Below are 7,385 nucleotides of genomic sequence, written 5' to 3'. Positions count from 1 at the left end.
CTTACGGGTCACTCCCTCTGTTCAGTTGAGGAGTTCCTTGAAAAATTGAGCTGATTCTTATGCTGTATTGTTGACGGCACTTGCTAAACAAATGGCTTGACTTTTTCTGGGTTCTTAAGCATTTTATTTTTATCTGTTACTTTGCTTATTTTCATTCGCTTATGTGGTATGGTACTGTATTTTGGGGTAACACTTCCCATTCTGAAAGGCTATTTGGGCTTAGAAACGGGTGGTTTGGGCAATAAGGGGCGTAAGTTCCCGAACCTCTTGTCGACTACTGTTCACTAGTCTGGGTATTCTGACATTGGCGCCTCAATATATATTTTCTTTACTGTCATTTCTTGTTGACAATATCAGCTTATTCCCAAGAACAAGCAGCTTTCACTCAGTTAATACTCGGCAGAAATCCAACCTGCATTTGGATTGGACTTCCCTCACTCTTGTGCAGAAATGTGCGAAATACACTGCTGCATCCATTTTCAATAAGATACAATTAATCCACGCTCTTTCAAAGCGAAACTAAAGAGTTTCCTTACGGGTCACTCCCTCTGTTCAGTTGAGGAGTTCCTTGAAAAATTGAGCTGATTCTTATGCTGTATTGTTGACGGCACTTGCTAAACAAATGGCTTGACTTTTTCTGGGTTCTTAAGCATTTTATTTTTATCTGTTATTACTTTTGTGTTGTAATTTCATGTACTGACACGTTCCGTGACCTCTGAGATTTGCTTTTCCATTGGGTCTACGACACTTGATAAATAAATATTTTACAACAATTTTATTTCAGAAGCACTGATTGAGAATATTTAAAATTTTGAGATGTCGTGCTACAGAAGAAAACTGAAAATTAAGTGGACTGATATGGCAAGAAACGACGAGTTTCTCCGGAGAATCGTGGGGAAAGTAAATTATGGAAAACACTGACAAGAAGAAGCGAAAGGATGCTAGGACATGTGTTCAGACCTCATGGAATAACATCCATCGTACTAGAGGGAGCTTTAGAGGGCAAAAACTAAAGAAGATGACGGAGATGGGAATACATCGAGCCAATAATTGAAGACGTAGTTCGCAATTGCTTCTCTGAGATGAAGAGCTTGATACAGGAGAGGAATTGGTGGCGGGCTGCATCGAAACATTCGGGAGACTGCTGATTCGTGCTGGATCTATAAAACCAATGATAAAAGGTAGTTGGCTATGTTCCCTTTCCTAGTTTCTGCACACACAGATACATCCATCATGATTCTATAAGCAGAATAAGGGCTATTGTGGGGCGAATCATTGTCGGCGTCCCTCTCTCCCCTATCTTGATAAGGTAGGGCCCAGTTACTTTCGCCTTTCTGATAGTCCATGATGCTCCAGAAGTCGCTGGGCTCTTTCCGTTTGGATAATAGTCTTGTTGCAAGCGCCATCATTGTCTGACTCAAGATACGTGTGTACCTGTACAAGCCTGCATTGACAAGTGATCAATATGTCTGTTGTGCCGGGTGCTAATATATCAGACCCTTGAGAATGCGAAATGGAAACCACAGGGAAAATTCAACGAAGCTCTGCACAGGTCCGTTGGGCAGAGTATCTAGTTTGCCCTACGTTCGAGACACGTCGCTATTTTTAGTTCTGAGCGTAAAGTGAGCATGTAAAAACGACTACAAAACAGTGTTTCCCGCTGAGTATGAGGGCCTGTGGAGCGATTTCGCCCGATTTCATGCAGCCCACGTAACGTAACTGTCAAGCATTTCCTTCTCCATGACTGTTCTCGCCCTCATGATGCAGGGATAATGAAGACGCTGGTGCAGCGTGTTTGATAGGATGTGTTTGATCACCCACCATACAGCCCAAACTATGCTCCCTTTGAGTTTCAGCTTTTTGCCCGAATGAACTGCTAGATATGAAGACAATATTTTGGCTCATACTTCGAGATGCGGAGCAACGTAGGGAATTGGTGGAAAACCTTCTATGACGTGCTTGTTTGAACAACGTGACAACAAATAGGAGTGGCAACTATTTGTAGGAGTAGCCTGGAAGGTGTGGCTAACTGTCGTAAACAGATCCTTTTCGATTTTACTACGGTTTCCATTTCGCGACAGATCACGCTTTGGTAAAACAATAGCCCCTTATATGGATATGAGTTCCATACTGCATGGTGCAACACCCTAATGAACCCCCCAAAACCCAATTAGGAAAGACCATCATGATGTAAAGTAGGGAAAAGTTATCCTGACAGGTACGACAACTTTGCCGATGATATGGCAGCAGAAAGTCTTGATAAACACAAACATTAAGAAGCACAGAGTGTGTTTTGGTAGAAAGGAAGAAGAAAGAAGGGTAATCTTGTTATATGCCAAACATCTAAATAATAATGGCAAGTGAATACCATGAAAGTTAAGTCCAAAGAAATGTCGGTCAGAGATAACTTTTATGTGGAAGGGAGTTGTAAGCGCAACGAAGAAGTTCAACGTGTCTACAATACTCAATCATGGAAAAAGTAAGTCGCTTCCTAGCTATCGTGCTATCAAGTCATACGAGAGCGGCTCTTGCCATAGTTGAGCAAACGGAGCGCGACGAGATTGTTTTACTTTCAAGGGTTGTTGTTGCATGACGTAGACGAACGGATTTTGTGACTGATATTCAGACTAATACCTGAACCGAGATAGTACGCTGACTGTATATATCGAGTTGTTGGACTTTATTAACGGAAGTAGGCAATATTGGACTCAACATTCATATAAGTGAACTTATAGAAAGGAATGGACAAAGTTTCAAAATACTATAATACACATTTTGTCTCGAGTAGGAGACATTGACACGAATACATGAAGAAGATACAATTACGCCGAGGGTGAAAGCTGTCGTAATTGTCACGATACTTGTAACTAACAGCCGGCCGGAGTCGCCGAGCGGTTCTAGGCGCTTCAGTCAGGAACCGCGCGACCGCTCCGGTCGCAGGTTCGAATCCTGCTTCGAGCATGGATGTGTGTGCTGTCCTTCGGTTAGTTAGGTTTAAGTAGTTGTAAGTTATAGGGGACTGATGACCTAAGATGTTAAGTCCCATAGTGCTCAGAGCCATTTGAACCATTTTGAACTTGAAACTAACAGAACTGCCAGTGATAATTAACCGTGTGTGCGTGTGGAGTGCGGTCGATAAAGTATTTAGCGAAAAGGAACAATAAAATTCTTCATCAAAATTGGAAATTCAACGTGTCGCCTCCAACATTCTATGAATATCTGGCAATTGCTCATCAAAAGTTAATCAACAGTGACTAACTTGGAAGTAAACTCGTGGACTGTTAGTTGTGACAAGGAAGGTTTGGACATACATGATATTACGACGCAAGGTAATTAAGGCATCGTTCAAGAGTGTCTGTGGATCTCGCGTCATATAGAGCGAACAATTTTACTTAGCAACGAACAAACAACGACCAATACGATCTGCAATTGAACTTTATCCTAGCTTTTGGTGATGTGGAATATGCGCATGAGGGAAGTGTTAACCGGGAACACAATAATTCAACTTCAAACCATAAGTGGCAATCAGAGTGCTAAGTTCACATTAATAAGGAAACGCACGGACTCGCAATCAAACTTTAATCATTACGCCAGGAACAATTTCTCAAGAGCGTTTTCAGATCTTTTCCCTCGTTAACCGACGGAGACATCCATCATCGCGCATCGCGTTTTGACTCCACCGACCGAGCTGTAGCAGTAACGGCTCCACTGCGTCGCCAACACCAGCACGTGGCGGACAGGGGACGTCACAGTGAGAAACGTGTAAGCACGGCTAACGCGAGTACCGATATTGAGGAACCAAAAACCACAGTCGTGATAAGGCACTGTCGAATTCTATTTGCTGATACACGTATCTCCTTTAAAGAGTCAGTGACGATAGTTTCACAAGAAAGCCACATCCAAAGGCAATTGCTGGATCAGAAACACGTTGCGCAATTTCCCGTCATACCCAGAATTTAGATGGCGAAATGACATGCACTCTGATCGGTCTCTGCCAAGTTTCTTACCGTTAGCATAACCAAATATTTTTCACACTTCATGCTGACTTGGTTTTGTGACTGTAATGGTGAACAGTCTACAAAACTTATAGTTCTGGAGTGACAATTTTATATCTGATGATAGAGATATAAAGGCTTGGCTGCTGTGTTAATAATACTCCCTAGCTACACTTCTTTCTCGTAACCTTGTCCATTCCAGATTCAACCATGGTAAATAAAATTAATCACCGACACAATTACCTTTATTGTTTTTGTCTGCCATACAACATGTTGCCCAGCATGTCTGTTGTATCTTTGTGGTACTATAGGCCATGTAATAGAAGGCTGGTCGGAACTAATTCTATGCCATGTGGTTCTAATCGTCCACGATCTAATAGCAAAACAGGATTAAGATTATGAAACTGGTAGCTTTCAAGAAAGGATATGTGGCTGATCTGTGGTACATTGGTAGGAGCGAGTGCCATGAACAACATACTAGAAATCCTTACCCGTGTTGCTGAGTGTGGTCACTGGGGGGGGGGGGGGGGGGGGGGGGTTTGAGCGTCACCTCGGTAGGTTTCTCTTTAATAAATCGAAAAGTGCGGTCTCTGACGAAATCATATCCAAGAGCAATATTTAACTACATTAAATTTCCTATAAAAACGTCCTGTTAATATTCTCTGTAGGACCCAGAGTTTGCCCAAAGCAAGAGAGAGAATATTAAAATCCCATGCATCGTTTTTGAAGGCCAGAAATAATATTGTGGGTGGTATAAAACAGGATTATCAGGGGAAGTTGAATCACCCTATTTATACGTACATACATTTTGGTGATATGTACGGATTTTTCCTCCGTCTATATACTTTCACTTTACTGACAATAACTGTGATCTTTTCTTTTATGAAATCATATATTAAATCTGGAGTTGACACGCCTGTGTTGTGACCTTATGTGTACAAAACTAGCCATTACATGAAAGAGAAAACAAAATTCGCTGGAACCGGAGCCAGTACACATGAACACACACACACATATATACCCAGACACACCCACAAAAGTTTTTAATATTTATTTGGGACAGTAGGCAGCAACGACCTAGAAAGTGATTAGAAGTAATTCCAACCTACTGCTTTTTGGGAAGTTAGCCTTTGGTTGTCCCCTCCCATTTATTCACGAGTGGGCAAATATTTCCCCTAGTACCAGCTCTCTGTGTAATTAGCTGAAAGAACTGTTACTCTGTATGGGGCCGAATCTCAAACAGCAAAAAGTAGATAATACACTGGCCCACGCACACGTAGTTTTAGTGTTTTAGACTACGTGCATCTGAAGGAAGAACTGGATAAAGCGCGAAGCGATTTTGCGCTTGTTTCTTGACCGAGAATGATCACGTGATACAGTGTATCTAATGACCAATTTTATATGACTGACGTAGCACTGCCATTGAAAATCACGTAAAGTCGAAACGCGTAAGGTTGTTATAAAAGTAAAAGTGTGGTCAAGACATAAAGAAAGTTACGGAAAGTGCATCCACATTGCCTCACCACCTCACAGAATTTTTATGCAGATTGCAGCACAAACAAATAATTTACTAAATAATGAAAATTAGGGGTGCTAAAATTTTGGGAAGTTCCGTGGAAGAGAATTGAGTGCGACCTTCGGTTATTCATTTTAATTCGAATGCCAATGCATCCGAGGGATGCTAAACAGCTACTGATGATACAGAGGAACTGTTTAATATATCTTGTCGATAGGTTTCCCGTTTCGTTAAGACGTTAGTGCTTTCCGCCAAGATGGCGTGTTCCGTTAAAAGTAATCCCTTTGTGTTCTATGGATTGTTCACATGGACAAACAACTTAGGCGTCATGTTGTGATAGTTTTCCTGGGTTCTCAAGGTCTTAGATGTGGGAAATTACCGGTTTTGTCCAGAAAAAAATTGATTGCAGTCTCGTTGCTCGCAAGTAACAACAATTTACGGTGGTAGCTCGCAGTGAACACCGCAAACAGACCACGGACACCTCTGTGCCACCGCTAAGTTAACAGTCGACGCTCTACTGCCATTTACCGCCACGAATCAGAATTATTCTCGATCGCCCAAAAGATATGACATGCAATTTCCATACTCGAATTTTTCCATGAGCCGTTCCATGTGATTTTTTCCCTTTTTGTCTGCCAGTCCATTAACCAATGAGAATGTTCCCGACAATGTCTCTTTCGCCATTCATTTCTGTGCTTTCTAGAGAATAAAACATGTAAGCCTTCTGGAAAATGTGCTCACTCCATGAACTATATAGACCCCCTACGGTGAATCGGAACTCCACCAGAAGACTTTAAGATGTGATAGGAGGGCATGCTGAAGAGTAAAGCCTCCTAATTTTAATGTAAAATCTTGTAAAACGTTTTAAATAAGACCAACGTATTAACATTCTACATTTATAATATTCATATCTATATATTTAATGCTCAACATAGTCAATCTGGCGATGGAGTCACTTTTCCTAATGAGAGACAGGTCTGTCGATAACGTCAGGTAGAATGTTTCAGCCTCACCTCTGCTTGCAAGTTGACTATGTTGACGGAACCAAAGCCTCATCCCACTACCAAAGTGAAGTTCTCGATGACATCCCTTAAGTTCTGAAGACAGATGTAAATCAGATAGGAATAATTTAGGACATTACGAAGAATATGGTAGATGCCGCAGCGTTCCCTTGTGGTGTGGCATTGTCATTCTGAAACACATCGACGTTACACAGTACAATTCATAGCCCTCTAGCGGCAAAGTGTTGCGGATATTAGACATGATGAACAGTGATTTAGATTGTTACCCGTTCGTTTTATTTAAGGTCTTAAGAGTTTTCACATAAAATTCTGAGGCATAACATTTTAGCACGTATCATGGATCAAAACAAGAAATAGTGAAGTACAGTTTGCCCTAAAATGCATACCTTAAGGGCTATGAGCACTTGTTTATCTTCGATACTATGAAGCACAACTCTTCCACTTCAAGCTTGTTACATACCATATTTGAGAATGAGGTAGTATAGATCACAATAAGAAAAGAATGCTTTGTAAACATGTTCTCTAAAACGAATACCTTATGAGCTACGATGACTTGTTCAGTAGCGAAGATGAACTGGTGCTCATAGTTCTCAAGACAAACACTTTAGAGCCCATGTATACTGGAAATTTATTTCTTGTTTTAGTTTCCACTACTAACTCTTAAAGTAAGGATATAAGACAGCTTTTGGTACAAGAGATGTGTCTCACAGTGCTTTAGATGAACAAGTACTTACAGCTCTTAAGGTACGCATCTTAAGACACCATGATTACTAGAAATTTTATCTTGCTACAGTCCATACCGCCAGTTCAGAAAGTTTTTCTGCAGAGCTCCACTTCTCCCTGTACACCTGT

The sequence above is a fragment of the Schistocerca americana genome, chromosome 7 (assembly GCF_021461395.2).
Source record: "Schistocerca americana isolate TAMUIC-IGC-003095 chromosome 7, iqSchAmer2.1, whole genome shotgun sequence".
NCBI lineage: Eukaryota > Metazoa > Arthropoda > Insecta > Orthoptera > Acrididae > Schistocerca > Schistocerca americana.
The sequence above is the reverse complement of the archived record's forward strand: the minus strand, read 5'-3'. Positions refer to the sequence as shown.